The sequence below is a fragment of the Triticum aestivum genome, chromosome 6D (genome assembly GCF_018294505.1).
Source record: "Triticum aestivum cultivar Chinese Spring chromosome 6D, IWGSC CS RefSeq v2.1, whole genome shotgun sequence".
Classification (NCBI taxonomy): Eukaryota; Viridiplantae; Streptophyta; class Magnoliopsida; order Poales; family Poaceae; genus Triticum; species Triticum aestivum.
In genome coordinates this window covers 336841059-336864342 of record NC_057811.1, presented here as the reverse complement: position 1 = coordinate 336864342, position 23284 = coordinate 336841059, and the positions used below count along the sequence as shown (strand labels likewise).

Below are 23284 nucleotides of genomic sequence, written 5' to 3'. Positions count from 1 at the left end.
CAACAATACCACTATGAATTACGATATTTGGTTGCTATTAAGGATATTGCAGTTAACATGCCTTTTCGTTTTCCAATTGTTGTTTAGCAACATGCATTGTACTGAATGACTAAATATGCAATCCCGGGCTACATAGCAACAAGGAAGAGTGTTACATTAATGTTCTGATGATGTCTAGATAAACATGTAATAAAATCTTATATAATGGGATGGATGGAATGTTGTACTACATCATTTTTCAATTCTTGTTTAGCTTCTAATATTAACTTGGTGCTTTTAGGTACATATATTGTAACGCCCCGAGACCGATGCTTCAGTTGCCCTTCCATTTATTTTAGTTGTTGACGTGTGTTTATTATGTTTGTGCATTATCATAATTGTTTTCCATATTTCTTTTCCCTATGTTGTTGCCATGATCATGATGAGTGCCATTGTCGTTTTGCTTCTTGCTTCATGTTCATCTTTTATTATATTGCATTGCGCCATCCTTGCCTTGTTATATGCTTCATGATGTGATGTTGCCTTTGTCATTTATGTTGCATTTGCATCATGATCATCATTGTAGTGTGCATATTTATCGTGTGTATATTTGTGGTGGGCTTGTTATCTTTGTGAACTCCTTCTCCTCATCTTCTTTGCTGCTCCATCTTGCCCTTCCATCTAAACCATCATCAAGTGCAACACCCCATGACTAGCTTCTTCCTTTCAATTCTCACACATTTATTGCAAGTGGCATTTTCCTGTCCCAGTAAAATGTTCACTTATTTTCTGTGAATCTTACACCATGCCTACACCCTCTCTGCCAAATTTCAGATCCTTTGGAGTTGTTTTGGTTGGATTCAAAAATGGCTCAAGTTTGAATTTTTTCAAACTTGGATTATTTTTCTACCTCTAAAAATTTCCAAGTCAATTTATTCTAATCCTGCATAATTCCAGAAGTACAAAAATATTGTTACTTCTTTCAAATTCATCCCCTAAACCCCTGGCCATTTCCCTCTTCTATTCTGTGGATTGTTTACTTGCAGAAAGTATTTAAAGCAGGAACAGGCCGTACCTGGGCGCTGCACTTGGGCCTCCTCCCTTCCTTGAGCCCAGCCAGCGCCAGCGTGCCCCTTCTCTCCCTCTCGCTGGTAAATCCTACGTGGATCACCTAGGCGACCCCACCTGTCGGTCTCTCTCTCCTTCACCTTTCTCCTTCCCCTCGTTCTTCCTCCTCACAGTAAATTCAGAGCACATGGCCACCGCGGCGCCCCCATGGCCGAGCTGTCCATCCGTGCATCTATAAAGCCGCAGCCCCGCGCCCTAGGGTTTCCCTCTCCCCCCTCTCCCCTCCGCCACAAGGCCTTCGCTTCCTCTGGTTCTTCTTCTTCTTCAAGAACAGAGCACCCAAGAGAAAACCCCGCCGGCGTCCCTCGTCGTGCTCGCAGCCGGAGGGCGTCAAGCTCGTCTCCGACATGTCCATCTTCTTCCTCGACGTCCACTACGTCCGTTCAGGCGTCTTCCCCGCACTAGGTCACCTCCACTACGTCGCCAAGTTCATCGTCATCTTCTCCCCTGCTTCCTGCTACTTCATGGACAGCGTCGGCCGGCGCCTTTCCTCATCGCCTCCGTTCGTCCCCGAGCACGATCGACACCACCATCCTACCCACCGTGCGCTCCTCACCCTCCTGGCCTTTACCCAGCGCTCTTTTTCATCCTCTAGGTCATGATCCACGCGAGCAGGAGTTCGATCTCCATGAACGCCATGGTAGCAACTTCGTTAGCTCCTCTGCTCGGCCCCTTGCACACACACCCTCGCATCCGCTGCGCCACCACACGCACCCTGGCACGTTTCTACACCCCCGCCGGTCCTCTGCAACCACGGCAGCTATTGCTGTTGGCTCCCGTCGCCGGCGAGTCCCCGCCCTTGCGCACGCTTCAGTTTTGGTCCTGGTCGCGATGCGCACATGCTATTTGTTTTGCCGATCTCCATTTGTATCACAAGGAGACAGCTAGCTTAGTGGCTAGAGCAGCCACTATCCTACCGAGGGGTCTGGGGATCAAATCCCAAGCGCCCCTGTTATTTTGCCGTGTTTCTTTTTCATCTTGTTTCTGTCAGGTTCGCTCGGACTGTTGGTTCAGTTAGAGTTTGGATGCGATTTGTCTCAAGTGCACTTTTGTTGTTACTGGTTAGACTACCAGGTTTGCACCCGGGTGACCAGAGATCAAATTCCCATGGTTGCTCCTTTTGTTCTGTGATTTTTTTTGCTTACACAGAGTAGCTGCCCTTTTCCTATTTCAGATAAAGTCGAGCCCACAGTAGAACACTGGCACTGATCCATCCAACTGGCTAGCGCAGCCACTTCGATTCCAGGAGGTTCAGGGTTCGATCCATGGCTCTTATGATTTCTTTTTATCCCTACTTCTCTGTTTTAATTCGAGCACACACACACATAGCCGGTTGGGCCCGATTCCACTTCTGGGCCGCTGCACTCTAATGCTTCTGGCCTGTGCATTTTTTTCCTCTGCCTGTGGATTTCGTTATTTTCCAGTGCATTGCATAATTACAGTTTTTGCCACTGTTGGTTCAGGGTTCGATCCATGGCTCTTCCGATTTCTTTTTATCCCTGCTTCTCTGTTTTAATTCGAGCACACACACACATAGCCGGTTGGGCCCGATTCCACTTCTGGGCCGCTGCACTCTAATGCTTCTGGCCTGTGCTTTTTTTCCTCTGCCTGTGGATTTCGTTATTTTCCAGTGCATTGCATAATTACAATTTTTGCCACTGTTTTCTAATGCTCATATCTAAGTACCCATGCATCCAAATGAAACATTTCATATATGCATCTTGCTCAGATTTTCATGTTCTTTAACATTATGCAACTTCCATCCATCCAACTGGCTAGCGCAGCCACTCCGATTCCAGGAGGTTCAGGGTTCGATCCATGGCTCTTCTGATTTCTTTTTATCCCTGCTTCTCTGTTTTAATTCGAGCACACACACACATAGCCGGTTGGGCCCGATTCCACTTCTGGGCCGCTGCACTCTAATGCTTCTGGCCTGTGCATTTTTTTCCTCTGCCTGTGGATTTCGTTATTTTCCAGTGCATTGCATAATTACAGTTTTTGCCACTGTTGGTTCAGGGTTCGATCCATGGCTCTTCCGTTTCTTTTTATCCCTGCTTCTCTGTTTTAATTCGAGCACACACACACATAGCCGGTTGGGCCCGATTCCACTTCTGGGCCACTGCACTCTAATGCTTTTGGCCTGTGCATTTTTTTCCTCTGCCTGTGGATTTCGTTATTTTCCAGTGCATTGCATAAGTATAGTTTTTGCCACTGTTTTCTAATGCTCATATCTAAGTACCCATGCATCCAAATGAAACATGTCATATATGCATCTTGCTCAAATTTTCATGTTCTTTAACATTATGCAACTTCCATCCATGTTTAAAAATGTTCAAATTGCTGTTTGATTTAATTTGCATAAATGACTTGCTAAAATGGTTTAATTCATATCTAAATAACCGTAGCTCCAAATTTAATAAACTTTATATCTAAATGGGGTAGAAAAATGCATAGATTAACTTGCTGCATTTTATTTGGCTGTTTAACAACATTAAAATTGTGTATAGAGCAGAACAGTACCAAATTCGAAATATGCATATGAGGATTTTCCGGAATTGTCGTTTGTTGTTCCGGCCTCATTTAAACTTGCCTAGATAGGTAGTTTTATTATGCATCATCTCTTGCCATGACTCTTTAAACCGGACATGCATCATACTTGATTGTGCATCATGCTATGTTTATGTGATGGTTGTTTACCATGTTGTTTGCTTGTTTCCGGTGCTTCTTCTTCTCGATAGTTCTGTTAACGTTGCAATTGTGAGGATTCATTCGGCTACGTTGCTTCATCTACTTCATGGACTCGTTCTTCTTCCTAGCGGGATTTCAGGCAAGATGACCGTCACCTTGGATCTCATTACTATCATTGCTATGCTAGTTGTCTCGATGCTACCGCTATGTCACGCTACCTACCACTTGTTTATCAAGCCTCCCAAATTGCCATGAAACCACCTCTAACCTTTTTCACCCTTCCTAGCAAACCGTTGTTTGGCTATGTTACCGCTTTGCTCAGCCCCTCTTATAGCGTTGCTAGTTGCAGGTGAAGTTAAAGATTGCTCCATGTTGGAACATGTTTATGTTGGGATATCACAATATCTCTTATATTTAATTAATGCATCTATATACTTGGTAAAGGGTGGAAGGCTCGGCCTTATGCCTGGTGTTTTGTTCCACTCTTGCCGCCCTAGTTTCCGTCATACCGGTGTTATGTTCCTTGATTTTGCGTTCCTTACGCGGTTGGGTGTTATGGGAACCCCTTGACAGTTCGCTTTGAATAAAACTCTTCTAGCAAGGCCCAACCTTGGTTTTACATTTTCCTAACAACCTATTACCCTTCCCTTGGGTCGGCCAACCCGAGGGTCATCTTTATTTTAACCCCCCCGGGCCAATGCTTCTCTAAGTGTTGGTCCGAAACGAGCAGACTGCGGGGCCACCTCGGGGAAACTTGAGGGCTGGTTTTACTCGTAGGATGTCTCATCCGGTGTTGCCCTGAGAACGAGATATGTGCAGCTCCTATCGGGATTGTCGGCACATCGGGCGGCTTTGCTGGTCTTGTTTTACCATTGTCGAAATGTCTTGTAACTGGGATTCCGAGACTGATCGGGTCTTCCCGGGAGAAGGAATATCCTTCGTTGACCGTGAGAGCTTGTGATGGGCTATGTTGGGACACCCCTGCAGGGTATAAACTTTCGAGAGCCGTGCCCGCGGTTATGTGGCAGATGGGAATTTGTTAATATCCAGTTGTAGTAAACTTGAAGTAAACTTTATTAAAATACACCAATCGCGTGCGTACCCGTGATTGTCTCTTTTCGAGGAAGTTCGGGAGGAGAACACGGTTTGTGTTATGTTTGACGTAAGTAGGAGTTCAGGATCACTTCTTGATCATGACTAGTTGGCGACCGTTTGCTTAGCTCCTCTTCTCGCTCTTGTTTCGTAAGTTAGCCACCATAGCTTTGCTTAGTCGCTGCTGCAACCTCACCACTTTACCCCTTCCATACCCAGTAAGCTTTGCTAGTCTTGATACCCATGGTAATGGGATTGTTGAGTCCTCGTGGCTCACAGATTACTACAACACCAGTTGCAGGTACAGGTTATGCGATGATCATGACACGAGAGCGATGTTTACTCGTGTTGGAGTTCTTCTTCCTCTTCGTCGATCTTGGGTTAGGTTCCGGGTCGGCAGCCTGCGCTAGCAGGGTGGATATTGTTTGAGTTTCTGTTTGTGTTTCATCCGTAGTCGGATGTTGATCTCTTGTATGATGTTGATGTATTCTTGGGGCGTTTGTGCCTTTTGTATGTATCCCCATATATTATGTAATGTTGATGTAATGATATCCACCTTGCAAAAGCGTGTCAATATGCGGTTCTATCCTTGGTGGGACCTTCGAGTCTCTTTAGGATAGTATCGCATATTGGGCGTAACATATATCATTGCCAAAGATCCACACTTCGACCCTTTCTGCGCATGGGGCAATGAGATATTCATGAACCAGCATCAAGTGAGGAAACTAATAAAGATTGTTACTAAAATGGGTCAAAATATGTCAATCGAACTATTTGTTTACACTTTATGCAAGACAAGAGTGAACTGCAGGATGGTAAGTAAGAACCATGTGGCCTTCTTTTTACTGCCCGTAATGAGTTGTGTTAGATGACAATATCTGAATCTTTTTTCTTTTGCAGTGGATCCTGAAGCAGTTTCCTCAAGATTACCTCTCAAACTACATGATTGGCGGCCGGCCATCACAAGGGGTTGGACTAGAGTCCTGCATGCCTTCTGCATCCAGGAGAGCACAATAGGGCCATTCCGCTTCACCTTGTTCAGCAACTAGAATGTATGTCGCCTATTTCTTTACCATCTGTAATAATACAAGTATAGAACCCTGGTACATCATTCTTTATTTGGTGCTTCTCTAATTCTTAAACACATGTACCTATGAATCGAATAATGCATTGGTTGTTTGAACCTGATGGATATGAATAAAGCTATAGCCTACTTTCAAGTTTAAATTAGGTACAATTTTAAATAGCAGCAATTAAATTAGGGCGAAATTACGTTGTGCAGGTCATTACGGCACACACGATTGGTAAAACACAAACATTTGCGATATACACCATAATCCGAGACGGTTCACAGAGAGGAAACGTGTGCAAGCATGCACACAGTTGCCGTTTGCCAAGCGTGTGTGATGTCAGACACTATCACATACGATGCGGGAAAACTAAATGTGTGTGATTGTCTACCTATCGTACACGGTTTATAATCATGAACTGTTTGTCATGTGCCAGGCATCGTAAATCTCCCGTGCCTGGAATCTGCCTAGAATCTGCCTGGAAAGCTCATGTGCCTAGAATCTGCCTGGTTTTAGGCAGAACCACAAAACTCCAACTGCGATGGCAATGCGAGCACAAACGAGTAGCAAGGATGAAGCGTTTGGGATATTCGAGATATCGGAAACGGTTATATAGGGACAACTATATGCATCAAGGCTCCCTATCCCCGACGGTTTCTGGGTCGTGTGGGAAGGACCCCCCTATCGCCCACACTCACTTGGTGATGGTTCCAAATGCCGTCGCGAAAAGGGGTAAAAAACCGTTTGTTTATGACCGACGCGCACCAGTGTTCGCAATGATTTTTCTTGGACCAGAAGACAACCAGGAGACTTGGAGATGAAGTCGGAGGAGCCACGAGGCGGCCACAAGGACGGAGGGGCGCCCAGGGGGCAGGGCGTGCCCCCCATCCTTGTGGGCCCCTGTGCACTCCCTGGCCTAATTCTTGTGCCTATATATTCCCATATATCCCCAAACCAGCAGAGGCATCCACAAAAACACTTTTCCACCGCCGCAACCTTTTGTACCCATGAGATCCCATCTAGGGACCTTTTCCGGCACCCTGCCGGAGGGTGATTCGATCACGGAGGGCTTCTACATCAACTCTATTGCCCTTCCGATGAAGCATGAGTAGTTTACCACAGACCTACGGGTCCATAGCTAGTAGCTAGATGGCTTCTTCTCTCTCTTTGATTCTCAACACCATGTTCTCCTCGATGTTCTTGGAGATCTATACGATGTAATACTCTTTTGCGGTGTGTTTGCCGAGATCCGATGAATTGTGGATCTATGATCAGCTTATGTATGAATATTATTTGAATCTCCTCTGAATTCTTTTATGCATGTGATTTGATATCTTTGTAATTCTCTTCGAACTATCGGTTTGGTTTGGCCAACTAGATTGGTTTTTCTTGCAATCGAAGAAGTGCTTAGCTTTGGGTTCAATCTTGTGGTGTCCTTTCCCAGTGACAGTAGGGGCTGCAAGGCACGTATTGTATTGTTGCCATCGAGGATAAAAAGATGGGGTTTTCATCATATTGCTTGAGTTAATTCCTCTACATCATGTCATCTTGCTTAATGCGTTACTCCGTTCTTTATGAACTTAATACTCTAGATGCATGCTAGATAGCGGTCGATGTGTGGAGTAATAGTAGTAGATGCAGAATCGTTTCGGTCTACTTGACACGGACGTGATGCCTATATTCATGATCATTGCCTTAGATATCATCATAATTTTGCGCTTTTCTATCTGTTGCTCGGCACTAATTTGTTCACCCACCGTATTATTTTCTATCTTGAGAGAAGCCTCTAGTGAAACCTATGGCCCCCGGGTCTATTTTCCATCATATAAGTTTCCGCTCTACTATTTTGCAATCCTTTACTTTCCGATCTATAAACTAAAAATACCAAAAATATTTACTGTACCATTTATCTATCTCTATCAGATCTCACTTTTGCAAGTAACCATGAAGGGATAGACAACCCCTTTATCGTGTTGGGTGCAAGTTGTTTTATTATTTGTGCAGGTATTCGCTGACCTGTGCATTGTCTCCTACTGGATTGATACCTTGGTTCTCAAACTGAGGGAAATACTTATCTCTACTATGCTGCATCACCCTTTCCTCTTCAAGGGAAAAACCAACGCAGGCTCAAGAAGTAGCAGATGTACATACGAACGGAAACGTTTTTCCTGAATTGACTTTGTGGGATGTACATAAGAACGGAAATGTATTCCTTTGATTGACTGTGTGGAGTGTACATAACAAACGGAAACATTTGTTTGGGACTGACTGTGTGGGATGTACTTACGACCGGAACCGATTGGGCATGTATAACCGTATTTGATCGCTCGCCCGTTGCACACGACCTCATTTTGCCGTGCGTGTGTGACCTGAGGGCCTACCCCGACGGTTTCTGGGTCGTGCGGGAAGGACCCCCTATCACAATCACTCATTTGGCGACGGTTCAAAACGCCGTCGCGGAAAGGGGTTAAAAACCGTTTGTATAGCACCTCGTTGTACCAGTGTGTGCTTCACTTATATCTTTTTTAGCATGGCGGTGGTTATATTTTGAAGAAATATGCTCTCATGCTTCACTTAGATTATTTTGAGAGTTGATAATTTTAAAGAAAAATGTTCTCATGCTTCACTTATATTATTTTGTGAGTTGATAAATTTTAAAGAAATATGCTCTCGTGCTTCACATAGATTATTTTGAGAGTTAGTGAATTTTAAAGAAATGCTCTCATGCTTCACTTAGATCATTTTGAGAGTTAGTAAATTTTAAAGAAATGCACTCTCGTGCTTCACTTATATTATTTTGAGAATTGATATGATAAATTTTGAAGACATATTTATGCTCTCGTTCTTCACTTAGATCTTTTTGGGAGTTAAGAATAGTAATGGTAATTTGCACGAGATATGAATTTGGTCCCAAAGTGATAGGTATCCAAGGGGGATATAATAAGAACTTTCATGAAGATCAATGGATATTATAAACTTGATTCCTTGCAGTAGTTTTGCAATATGGAGATAGTGATATGTGAGTCATGTTGGTGAGTAATTATGCTTTAGTAAGAATATTGGTGTTAAGGTTTGTGATTCCCTATGCAAGCACGAAAGTCAATAGTTATGCAATGAAGTTACATCTACTTGTGGTGCATTATTTAGTGTTAATTATGTTCAATGCTCGTTTATGACCATTTTCATTTTTTGGTTCGTTGCTTCTCAATCTATTTGCTAGCCTTCCCTTGTATTAAGTAGAGAATACTTCTCATGCATCCAACTCCTTAAACCCAAAGTTGTGCCAAATGAGTCCACCATACCTACCTATATGCGGTATTTCCATGACATTCCAAGTAAATTTGTATGTGCCAACTCTAATTTCCAAAATGAATTTCCATTTTGTGTGCCCGTACCACTCATGAAGAGGCAGGGGGTGGCCAATATTTTGCACGCTAGGTATGTTATTGTCAAGATGAGTGTTTATTCACTTGTCATTGCACGAGAGTGTGCCAGGTAATCGGATGCCCAGTCCCAAAATGATATATATATATATATATATATATATATATATATATATATATATATATATATATATATATATATATATATATATATACAGGGATTGACTATTCGTCACCCTGGATGAGTAATAGTTATTCTTCACCCACCTTTATTTTAACATCTCTGCACCATAATTTTACGTTTTGTAAATTTTTTCTTATTTTAGACATAAAAAGAGAACGTAATAAAACCTATATTCGTCGTAAAATATATTTTATGTTACCTAAAATTACAAATATAATAACATAGTGTATTATGTACATAAAATACAACTTTTGACCTATATTTTTTTTGTTATGCGAAATTTTATGCAGTAAATCAATATGAATGTAACTATGTGTATTTCAAATGTAATTTATTTATGAAATGATCGTAAGATTACCTCGGGTGAAAAATAACTTATTCTGCACCCTGGATGATGAATAGTAACACTATACATACATATATATATATATATATATATATATATATATATATATATATATGTTGTTCATACTAAATTGTTTTGAAAGTGTTGGTATGGAAGGCACTTGTGGATACGGCTAGCCATGGATTGTGAAAGAATGGTGGAAAGGAAATAAACTTTATTTTCTGTTTGGCCACCTATGATTTATCTAGGATGGAAGATATTGGGAATTCTCGCTCGTTTTCGTTGACAGGAAAAGCATGCCTCTCAAAACAATTTTCTCTCTCAATTTAAGCTATGAGCTCTGGCACCTCTACCAATCTTTGCTTCCCTCTGCGAAGGGCATCTTTATTTACTTTTTTTGCAATTTTTATTTTTATTTTGAGTCTCCATCCTCTCTTATAAAGCACCAATTAGGGAACACTATTATCATACTTGTGCATTAGATGTAGCTAATATTTGAGTGTGTTTCATGAATGGATCAATGACTGAGCATAATGGGCTAGGGATAACTTTCTTTAGTGTTGATATTTTGAAAGACATGGTTGCTTGCTGATATGCTTGACTATTGAGGTATTCATGTCAAATTATAGACTATTGCTTTGAATCATCCAAGTCCGAATGACCATGCTACAAAGAAAAGAAAATATGATGAATATGTTAGGTAGCATTCCACATAAAAAATTCCATTCTTATAATTTACCTACTCGAGTACGAGCAGGAATTAAGCTTGGGGATGCTTGATACGTCTCCAACGTATCTATAATTTTTTATTGTTCCATGCTATTATATTATCAACCTTGGATGCTTTATATACATTCACAACCAATTTTATATCATTTTTCGGGACTAACCTATTAACTTAGTGCCCAGTGCCAGCTACTATTTTTGCTTGTTTTTTACTTTGTAGAATTTCAGTACCAAACGAAGTGCAAATGCCACGAAACTTTTTTGGAGATTTTTTCTGGTGATAAGAGACCCTAGAAGCTTTTGGAGGCCACGAGAAGATGAAAGTGGGGCCCACTAGGCACCAGGGCACGCCAGGGGCCTCTAGCGCGCCCTGATGGGTAGTGAGGCCCACGGGCATAGTTTTGACCTACCTTCGCCCCTATAAATACTCTAAAATCCCAAAACCCTCAGGGGAGTCCACAAAGTACTTTTTTCGATGCCGCAAGTTCTAGAACCACGAGATCCAATCTAGAGGCCTTTTTAAGCACTTGCCGGAGGGGGAAACGATCACGGAGGGGTTCTTCGTCATCCTTGCTACCCCTCCGATGATGCACGGGTAGTTTACAACAAACCTACGAGTCCGTAGTTAGCAGCTAGATGGCTTCTTTTCTCTTTTTGATCTTCAATACAATATCCTTGGTGCTTGGAGATCTATTTGATGTAATGACTTTTTGCAGTGTGTTTGTTGGGATCCGATGAATTGTGAGTTTATGATCAGATTTATCCATGAATATTATTTGAGTTTTATCTGAACTCTTTAATGCATGATTATTATAGCATCGTATTTCTTCTCCGATTTATTGGTTTAGTTTGGCCAACTAGATATATTTATCTTGCCATGGGAAGGGGTGCTTTGTGATGGATTCGATCTTGCGGTGCTCAATCTCAGTGACAGAAAGAGACATGATACATATGAATCGTTGCAATTAAGGGTAACAAGATGGGATTTATTTCATACGTGAGTTTATCTTGTCTACATCATGTCATCTTGCTTAAGGCATTACTCCGTTCTTTCATGAACTTAATATACTAGATGCATGCTGGATAGCAGTCGATGTGTGGAGTAATAGTAGTAGATGCAGGTAGGAGTCAGTCTACTGATCTTGGACGTGTTGCCTATATACATGATCATTTCCTTGGATATCGTCATAATGATTTGCTTTTCTATCAATTGCCCAAGAGTAATTTGTTTACCCACCATATGCTATTTTCTCGAGAGAAGCCTCTAGTGAAAACTATGGCCCCGGGGTCTATTTTTTTATCGTATAAAAATCCTAAAAATACCTTGCTGCAATTTTATTTTATTTATTTTATTTTGTGTTTTTGTTAGATCTATTTATCAAGTCCTATACGATTTAATCTTGCTCATAACCATTGAGGGATTGACAACCCCTTTACGCGTTGGGTTGCAAGTATTTGTTGTTTGTGTGCAGGTATTGTTTACATAGTGTTGCTTTGTTCTCCCACTTGATTGATAACCTTGGTTTCATAATGAAGGAAAATACTTATCTCTATTGTACTGCATCATCCTATCCTCTTTGGGGAAATCCCAACGCAACTCACAAGTAGCAGGAAGAATTTCTGGCGCCGTTGTCGGGGAGACATCATCAACATCTATCAAGTACCTACACATAAACTTTCGTCTCCTTTCAATTAATTTATTTGCCATTTGCCTCTCGTTTTCATCCCCCTCTAAAAAGTTTTTACAAAAATACAAAAATATTTTCCTTTTGCTTTCTTTATTCATTCAACCACTCTATCGTTATGGCTAGTTCTTCTCTTGTCTCGTGCACCCTTCAAAATGAAGTTCTCAATTGTAAGCAAAGAGGGGGAGAGAATTTAAAGGATACTTGGTATAGAATTTGTGATGCTCATAATAGATCTATTTGTAAGCAATCTACCACTATCCTTCTTTGCAATCTTTGTGTGGGCATTACTACGTGGTATAGATTTGTTCTTGATACTATTACTGGAGGGAATTTCTTGAGTTGCCCCACTATGGATGCTTTCAATGCTATGGGAAATTTAGCTGGATCACCACCTATCACTATTAATGAAACACTTTTAACTATGGAACATGTTATGCAAAGACTAGATGTTATTGAAAAAAATGCATACCATAGAGCATACTAAAATTTTCGATAAAAAGATCCACAATCATGTCACTCAATTTGGGTCAAAAGTAGGGAATACCCTCAAAATACTAAAAGAGAAAGAACCCATAGTTAATGAAAGGGTAGAAGAAAGTCCCGCTCGGATTGATAAGTTGGAAGAAATTTTTAATAATTTGTGTTCTGCTTTTCTTCCGTTAAAACTATTCAAAAGACCCCTCCTAGTAAGAATTGCAAGTTCACTTGTGTTCCTAAGACCAAAGATGTCACTTCTAGTAGCAATAAGGAAGATCTTAAAATGATTAGTGTTCACCCTGATTTTGTTGAGTTGATAAAGAAACCTACTTACAGGAATGAATTCCTTAACTTTATCCCTAGGAGTGTGATTATTGATAATATGCATGCTAGATCTCTAGGGAGTTATGCATGTGTGATTGAGGAGTTGGAAACAAAAGAGGACAACATTTGAAACTATGCATTATGCCTAGCTAGGGGCATAAAATAATAGCCTGTTCGGAGGCAACCCAATAGTTATCTTTTATTTTTTATTTTATTTTTTGTTTTTAAATAAATATGCAATGATGCTATTGTTATGATTGTGTTTTAGTGTTTTAATTAGTGTTTCTGCCAAGTAAAGCCTTTAGGATGGTTTGGGTGATAGTTGATTTGATTCTGTTGAAAAAATAGAAACTTTTGCGCGCAATTCTGGAATTTTGTAAATTCACATAAACGTGCTTCTGCTTCGAGGTTTTTACACATAATTGATGCACAAATTTCCCACGTTTTCCTAATTTTTAGAGTTACAGAAGTATGGTCAAAGTTCAGATTACTACAGACTGTTTTGTTTTTGATAGATTTTGTTTTCATTGCATTGTGTGCTTATTTTGACGAATCTATGGATTGTATCGGGGGGGCGTATAAGCCATGGTAAAGTTGGAATATAGTAGGTATAATGCAATAGTAAAATATGAATGGGTTTGCAACAGTACTTAAAGTGGTGATTTGCTTTATTATACTAACGGATCTCACGAAGGTTTTGTTAAGTTTTGTGTGATTGAAGTTTTCAAGTTTTGGGTGAGATCGCGATGGATGAAAGAATAAGAAGTGTCAAGAGCCTAATCTTGGGGATGCCCATGGCATCCCAAGGCAATATTCAAGGACGCTCAAGCAACTAAGCTTGGGGATGCCCCTGAAGGCATCCGCTCTTTCTTCTAACGACCATTGGTAATTTTACTTGAAGCTATATTTTTATTCGTCCCATATCATGAGTTTTGCTTGGAGCATCTCGTATTATATGAGTCTTTACTTGTTTCACTTTTTAGTTTGTCACAACCATCCTGGCTGAACACACTTGTTTGAGAGAGCCACACACATATCATGATTTGCTAGAATACTCTATGTGCTTCATTTATATATTTTTGAGCATAGAGGTGGTTATATTTTGAATAAATATGCTCTCATGCTTCACTTAGACTATTTTGAGAGTTTATAAATTTTAAAGAAATATGCTCTCATGCTTCGCTTATATTATTTTTAGAGTTGATAAATTTTAAAGAAATATGCTCTCATGCTTCACTTAGATAATTTTGAGAGTTAGTGAGTTTTAAAGAAATTCTCTCATGCTTCACTTAGATCATTTTGAGAGTTAGTAAATTTTAAAGAAATGCACTCTCGTGCTTCACTTATATTATTTTGAGAATTTATATGATTAATTTTGAAGAAATATTTATGCTCTCGTGCTTCACTTATATCTTTTTGAGAGTTAAGAATAGTAATGGTAAGTTTTACGAGATATGAATTTGGTCCCAAAGTGATAGGTATACAAGGGGGATATAATAAAAACTTTTATGGAGATCATTGAATATTATAAACTTGATTCCTTGCAATAGTTTTGCGATATGGAGATAGTGATATGTGAGCCATGTTGGTGAGTAATTATGCTTTAGTAAGAATATTGGTGTTAAGGTTTGTGATCCCCTATGCAAGCACAAAAGTCAATAGTTATGCAACGAAGTTGCATCCTACTTGTGGTGCATTATTCAGTATTAATTATGTTAAATGCTCATTTATGACCGATTTCGTTTTTTGGTTGGTTGCTTCTCAATCTATTTGCTAGCCTTCCCTTGTATTAAGCAGGAATATTGCTTGTGCATCCAACTCCTTAAACCCAAAGTTGTGCCAAATGAGTCCACCATACCTACCTATATGCGGTATATCCATGCCGTTCCAAGTAAATTTGTAAGTCCAACTCTAATTTTCAAAATGAATTTCCGTTTTGTGTGCCCGTACCGCTCAAGAAGCGGTAGGGGGTGGCTAATATTTTGCATGCTAGGTATGTTATTCTCAAGATGAGTGTTTATTCTCTTGTCATTGCACGAGAATGTGGCAGGTAATCGGGATGCCCAGACCCGAAATGAATTTATATATGTTGTTCATAATAAATTCCTTGGGAAGTGTTGGTATGGAAGGCACCCGTGGATACGGCTAGCCATGGATTGTGAAAGAATGGTGGAAAGGAAATAAACTTTATTTTCCGTTTGGGAACCACCTATGATTTATCTTATTTTTTTTACAGAAAGACTGTAAGGGAACCCCTTACAGTATAATTGGTGCAACAAACCCAAATTGCAAGTACCATGCCTTGAACCTGGGTGGGTGGGAAGCCATCAGCCCCTTCCCACCACTAGGCTATGCCTTAGTCTGCACCTATGATTTATCTAGCATGGAAGATATTGGAAATTCTCGCTCGTTTTCGTTGACAGGAAAACCATACCTCTCAAAACAATTTTCTCTCTCTCAATTTAAGCTATGAGCTCTGGCACCTCTACAAATCTATGCTCTTCCCTCTGCGAAGGGCCTTTCCATTTCCTTGTTTGCAATTTTTATTTTTACTTTGAGTCTCCATCTTCTCTTATAAAGCACCAACTAGGGAACACTATTGTCATACTTTTGCATTGGATGTGTTTCATGAATGGATCAATGACTGAGCATAATGGGCTAGGGATAACTTTCTTTAGTGTTGATATTTTGAAAGACATCGTTGCTTGTTGATATGCTTGAGTATTGAGGTCTTCATGTCAAATTATAGACTATTGCTTTGAATCATGCAAGTCCAAATGTCCATGCTACAAAGAAAAGAAAATATGATGAATATGTTAGGTAGCATTCCACATCAAAAATTCTGTTTTTACCATTTACCTACTCGAGTATGAGCAGGAATTAAGCTTGGGGATGCTTGATGCGTCTCCAACGTATCTATAATTTTTATTGTTCCATGATATTATATTATCAATCTTGGATGTTTTATATACATTTACAAGCAATTTATATCATTTCTTGAGACTAAGCTATTAACTTAGGGCCCAGTCTCAGTTGCTATTTGTTGCTTGTTTCTTACTTTGCAGAATATCAGTACCAAACGAAGTGCAAATGCCACGAAACTTTTTGGTGATTTTTTTCTAGTGATAAGAGACCCTGGAAGCTTCTGGAGGCCACGAGAAGATAAAAGTGGGGTCCACTAGGCACCAAAGCGCCGCTAGGGGCCTTTAGCGCGCCTTGATGGGTAGTGGGGCTCATGGGCATCGTTTTCAAATACCTCTGCTTCTATAAATACTCTAAAATCCCAAAACCCTCAGGGGAGTCCACGAAATACTTTTTCCACCGCCGCAAGTTCCAGAACCACGAGATCCAATCTAGAGGCCTTTTCCGGCACTCTGCCGGAGGGGAAAACTATCACGGAGGGGTTCTTCATCATCCTTGTTGCCCCTCCGATGATGCGCGAGTAGTATACCACAAACCTACGGGTCCATATACTTAGTAGCTAGATGGCTTCTTTTCTCTTTTTGATCTTCAATACAATGTTCTCCTCAGTGTTCTTGAAGATCTATTTGATGTAATGACTTTTTGCGGTGTGTTTGTTGGGATCCGATGAATTGTGAGTTCATGATCATATCTATCCATGAATATTATTTGAGTTTTCTCTGAACTCTTTTATGCATGATTGCTATAGCCTCGTACTTCTTCTTCGATTTATCGGTATAGTTTGGCCAACTAGAATGATTTATCTTGCCATGGGAAGGGGTGCTTTGTGATGGGTTCGATCTTGCAGTGCTTAATCTCAGTGGCAGAAAGAGACATGACACGCATGTATCGTTGCTATTAAGGACAAAAAGATGGGATTTATTTCCTATGTGAGTTTATGTTGTCTACACCATGTCATCTTGCTTAAGGCATTACTCCATTCTTTCATGAAATTAATACACTAGATGCATGCTGCATAGCGGTCGATGTTTGGAGTAATAGTAGTAGATGCAGGCAGGAGTCAGTCTATTAATCTTGGACGTGATGCCTATATACATGATCATTGCCTTGGATATCGTCATAACTATTTGATTTCTATCAATTGCCCAACAGTAATTTGTTTACCCACCGTATGTTATTTTCTCGAGAGAAGCCTCTAGTAAAAACTATGGCCCCCGGGTCTATCTTTTATCATATAAAAATCCTAAAAATACCTTACTATAATTTTCTTTTATTTATTTTATTTTATGTTTTAGTTAGATCTATTTATCAAGTCCTATACAATTTAATCTTGCTCATAACCATTGAGGGATTGACAACCCCTTAACGCGTTGTGTTGCATGTTTTTGTTGTTTGTGTGCAGGTGTTGTTTACATAGTGTTGCTTGCTTCTCCTACTGGATTGATAACCTTATTTTCATAACCGAGGGAAATACTTATCGCTACTGTACTGCATCATCCTCTCCTCTTCGGAGAAATCCCAACGCAGCTCACAAGTAGCAGAGACACATTGATGATTTTTTGCCTAGGGTTCACCGTACAATAAACATTCAATAAATGTAGAAGAGTGGGGCATTTACCGTACAATAAACGTACCGTATGTTGGTGGCAACGAAACTATTTCGTGAAGCCTGGTTGGATGGAAGAGCAGACTCATCTAATCCAGTTACAATTTTCCTATGGGTTTGCACGGCAATCTCTTCTACACCATTGGAAAATGGTTAGTGTTACTAGTTGTGGTATCTATGGTGCAACATATTCATGGCAACACTCGCTATTAAACTGCAACTTGGCTCGATGTGTCTGTGATCTTGAAGATGAGGAATTTATTGTTGTGATGGATGATACAAGGGAACCCAATGCAAAACAATGGACCTTCTCGCTGCTAGAGAAACCACTTCATGATGATTTCATCAAAAAAATCACTCTGGGCGATATGGCACTCCCGTCACAAAGCTTTGCATGAACATATTTTTTAATGCCCCCTCGCTACACACAACATTGTGAAAAGCCACATTAGAGAGCTAGGTGATTGCAAAGCCAGGATAGTGCAAATTGGGACTAGTACTCCCACTAGAAAGCCAACCCATCGATGGATTCCTCCACCGCCCGGTGTGGTAAAAATTCTACTGGATGTCGCAGTATCGAGAAACTTGAATGAGGGCTCCTACAACGCATTTTGTACAGATTTTGCTGGTAAGTTCCTTGGTGCTTAGGTCATGAAAATTATAGGTGTCATAGATCCAGCCTACCGAGAGGCGCTTGCCTTAGCACAAGACTTACTGTTATCACATGTGGAGGTTGCATTAGATTGCCAAGGAGTAGTGAATGATATCTGTAGAATCACTGGAGGCACATATGCATGCATTAAAAAGGAAACTAGAACTATTGTTGATCAGTTTCAGAAGCGCACCTTCATCTTTTAGGGACGTGTTACAAATTTCAGGGACATAGCCATGCTAAGCATGCTTTTGGTTTAGATCTTGGATGCCATGTGTGGCTCCTAAATCCCCAGATCTAAATTGTATCCCTATGAACTTTGATGAATGAATAATATCCGCGTAGGTCGGGGAATAGCCAGCAAGCACATATTTTTTTTAAGAAAGTGGGAGCAAACACGCATTGTGAGAACATTTTTTTAAATCATAGAATGTTTTTTGAATTTTGAAAATAATTTATGAAATTCATGAAAAAAAATGAATTGGTGATTTTTTTATGAAATTTGGGAGTAATTTTTGAACATTTTTTGAATCGACGAACATATTAGAATTTGTGAACAATTGTTAACATTCATGTTTTTTTAAAATTGTGAACATTTTATGAATGAGTGAACAATATTGAAATTCATGAACATTAACATTTTTTAAAATTTATGGTATTTTAAATTCATGAACATTTTTTCAAATTGGTGAAAAAATACCCACCTTTTTAAAAAAATTGTGATTTTTATTAAATACAGCATTTTTTAATCCTTGAACATTTTTTTGAAATCTGGAACATTTTCTAATTTATAAAAAATTGAAAGTTGGGAATTTTTGAAATTTAAATCAAATTTTCAACTTAGTGAACATTTTTTTAAATCCTGGTTTTTTAAGAAGCAAATAACAAAAGAGGAGGAGAAAAAACAAGAAGAAATGAAAAAACAAAAAGGAAAACAGGGGCGTCCAGCCCCACACTTGGGCAGCCCAAAAGTGTGCGTGCGTGTGTTTGGGGGGGGGGTGTCTCGCATCACCCACGCGCGAAGTAGGAGGTCCCCGTTGGACCGGGCAAGGGTTGGCTATGTTTTGTTCTCTCTTTTTTGAAATGGGGATTGACTATGAAGTATGGGACCACCTACTTCGTGCGTAGGGCGGTGAAGGTGCAACAAACGTGCACTCCTAGCGCGCGCTTTGGACATGCTCATTACGGTACGAGGCGCCCATTTTTTTTCTTGTGTGTGTGTGTGTGTTTTGCTTTTTTGAAAAACATTCAGGATTACCAAAAACGTCATGAAAATTTGAAAACTCCTTTTTTGTTTGAGTTGTAAGCTATTTCGCAGAAAAGGGTATGCTATTCTTGTGCCCACTCAATTAGTATGTTCATTTATGTACAAGTGATTAGGCGATCATTTATATATGCTTAGCTTAGCAATACTCGAATCTCGGATCATGAACGAGTAAAAAACAAGATACATACATGTGAGGGCCATATAGTAACAAAAATATCAAGTTATCTGAAAAATGTACAAGCACAAAGTACATACCATGTATTCACATTAACTTAATACGCACATGTGATATAAAATACAGTTATAAACACCCAAGAATATCAATGAAAAGGAAAAATCTTCCAAGTTGTAATACCGTAAAACCACACACTACAGTATCATCTCTAGACAACTTGAGTACCGAAGCATCTCAAATGAAACAACACACTGCAAAGATAGTTCAGTGAGGCACAACTATGAAAATTCAATGCATCTTTGGCCACCTAGCATACTTTTCAGTAGTCTAGGCTGCAGGTAGAAACTTCATGCAAATTGGTGGTTTAATCTTGGCAAGAGCAAGCAAGGAAGCAGGGAACGTCCATATGCCATCTCCACATATCAAAGCAGATGCAACTGCGGGCACCATGAAGCCAGCCTCCTTCTTGTTTATCTTGGTCCAGGCAAAAACTATCAAACTCCCGATGCACATATCAATAGCAAAGCTTCCACCTACAAGGAATGGAACTGCCATTGCCATTGGTAGAGGCACATACTTCGCATACTTGTGTGGCATGACATCTCTTGCTACACTCAAAACTGCAGCAAATGCGAAAAATCCACCAGAGATTGCAAGGCAATACTTCGGCAACACTGAGAAGCCCTCCACACCAAGTATCGCCATATTACGGTATATGAGTGCATAAGGTGCCTTCCAAGTGCCATCTGGGTTACCAATATCAAATGCCTTGTAGAAGAGCATGAACGTGAGGGGAGAGACAATGCAACCCATGGTTGTCCCAATAACTTGTGAGATCATCATGGATTTAGGTGATGTCTGAGTGAGATAACCCGTCTTGAAGTCTTGCATCAAATCGGCAGAGATAAGCACCAGCCGCTTGACTAAGGTTCCAGCAACAAGGCCTGCAATGACACCATCCTCCTTGCCGGCCCATCCGGCAAAGACGAAGAGAGCGATCTTGCCATAGTTATAGCCCATGTTAATGTCGGTAAGCCCGGTCCCATAGGAATTGGCGAATCCAAGCATGGGGGCGAAGACATAGGCTATAACTACATAGTACCACTTCACTTGTTTGAACATTACTGGTATGGTAACCACCGCAAGAACACTAAACAAGACATAACCGGCATATGCCATCCAAGAGGGGATGTGGCCTCTCTTGAAGATCTCTTGGCATTGAAACTCCTCAAGTGAGACTGTATCATCCACATTTTTTGCTGTAATTCATTTGCTCAACATTAGATAAAACTCATTCCTTGAATGATGATGCACTGAATTTTATGTTGTCCTTTGTTCTTATCTTTGTTGTCAACCTGCTTGCGGCTAAATTGTCTATACATGCTCATAGTAGTGATGCCAACAATTTTTATGAAGTGGTACATGCCATCCCCCATGATGAGAGCTATGCATATGAAGGCCTAGGTGGTGAAGAAATTATGGTCAGTGACATACAATTTTCCATTATGGTCTGCTATTAATTTATGTGATTGTCACCAAGAAAAAAAGAGTTGTGGTAGATACCTTGTAACCGTACAAACTTCTCATGCTGCTTTCTGGTACTTTTGCAGGGTACCAATCCCCCTTGTTTTTGCTGATGAGTGGCCACAGTATTCCCCATGAGATAATTGCACCAAGGAGGGTAGAGATATTTACTATATGTGGGCAAATCATCCCGGCACCAACGTATGTCATGCTAAAGTCAAAGTAGAATCTGAAACACAAATAATAAGCTGGGGAGTTAAGAGATCACACGCCACAAATTATGTGAAATCACTAATTATCCAAATTATGATGATCCACAATTGAGAAACAACATGTGAAAAGAATTACGTCTGCTTCCAGGCCTTCAACCCGAAAGTAGGGAACTGAACAAATCCACAACCATCGCCTCCGGTGTAGAACCATTGGAAGAAACTCCATAGAAAGCTACCCCCAAAGTATTTCAGGAATCCACGGATTTGCTTCCTGTCATGCATGGAAGGTAAGATTAGCAATTCATACAAATCAAGAACTCACCACAAATTGCTTGGTTTAACGACTGAAAGGTCACTATGTACATACCTTGAATTCTTGTCCCCTTGATCAGTATGAAAGCCGTTTATAAGAATGGCAGTTGCGGTCTCACTTGGGTAAACTAATTTGTAGTCGACGACCAATCCCTGAATACATTATCATGTCAAATCATCGAGTGGCCAAGCGAGATGAAAACCAGGCGCAATTGTCAAACGTGTAACGAATTTCGTCATCTTCTTAAAATTTGTAAAAATTCTAAAATGAAAATACAACCGTTACTTGAAAAACTGAAGGGAAGACAGATTAAAAGCTAAAGTTGCGCATATATCCGGTGTGGATGAGCTAATGTAGTGTAGCGTGTATCGTAGCAACACAGTGCACACAACATGTAGGAAAAACTGGAGGGAAGCCAGAAGAAAGAGACCTGTCTGAGGGGAATCAAGGTGAGGAGGCCCCCGAAGCAGCAAGCGAGGAGCAATCCCGTCATCCAGCCTATCCGTGGCTCCTTCCAGCTTCCCGGCACGTTGCCCGGCGAGTCTCCGGCCAGCTCGTACGTCTTCTTGTTCAGGCCCAGCAAGGTTGACCCGAACCCACCTGCAGCGCGCCAGTCACAAACACCAATCAATCAAAACTATACTACAGAGACCGGAGTCATGGCCTCCATGGCCAGGAATCATGCGATGCTAACCGCCGAACGCGATGGTGTAGCAGGCCACGCCGCAGGTCTGGACGATGGTGTTCTCCTGCCGCGTGAAGGGGCGGGACACGATGCCGAAGCGGTCCAGCAGGCGCGTCCACCCGCGGAGCAGCAGGAAGGAGAGCAGCGCGGCGGAGACGTTCATCGTGGGCAGCAGCCCCGTGGTGAGCACGAGCTTCAGCACGATGACGGTGTAGATGAACCCGATCAGCAGCGCCGCCACCATGCCGCGGACCGTCAGCTCGTCCTGCCACCCGCGGCATGGCCTCGAGCTGCCACTCGCGCGTCGACGCCAGCGCAGGGTCCGACTCCCTGTCGCCCTCTAGGGCCTCGTCCTTCTCGATCTCCGGCGCGATCACCTCCATGGTCGACTCCGCTCCTTGTCTCCGCAGCTGCTGCTACCGGGAGCACGAAACCAAATTAAACAAGAAGAAGAAAATTTTCTTCTTCACCAAGACCAAAATCTGGCCAGCATTTTCGAGCAAGAACCAGCAGGAAGCATCGCTCACCTCAACGATCAAGGTCGTACTGCTCGGCTGATCACTCTACTGTGGAAGAAGCCTGCAGCTTCCAGGAAGTCGTACCCTGTTTCTGCCCACGAGGCAAGCTGAAACCATGTGCTTTTGGGGTGAGATTGTGATGTTAATCATGGTCGATGCCATGGTTTTTTTTAGAGAGAAATCATTGGGAAAAGTCCACCCTCTTACTTTACCATGTATTTATAGATTATTTATGGCCGCTGCTAGAAATAAGCCGGATAAGCCTTGCCCGCCGTCCAATCTGGACGAGGTGGCCGTTCCATCGTAGCACAACACAGTCTTCCTT

At 41.1% G+C, this 23284-nt stretch overlaps 1 pseudogene; it reads right to left on the bottom strand.

Moving 5' to 3' along the window:
* Nucleotides 1-19795: 19795 nt before the first annotated feature.
* On the bottom strand, nucleotides 19796-22737 carry LOC123144966 (iron-phytosiderophore transporter YSL15-like; annotated as a pseudogene).
* Between the last annotated feature and the right edge of the window lie 547 nt (nucleotides 22738-23284).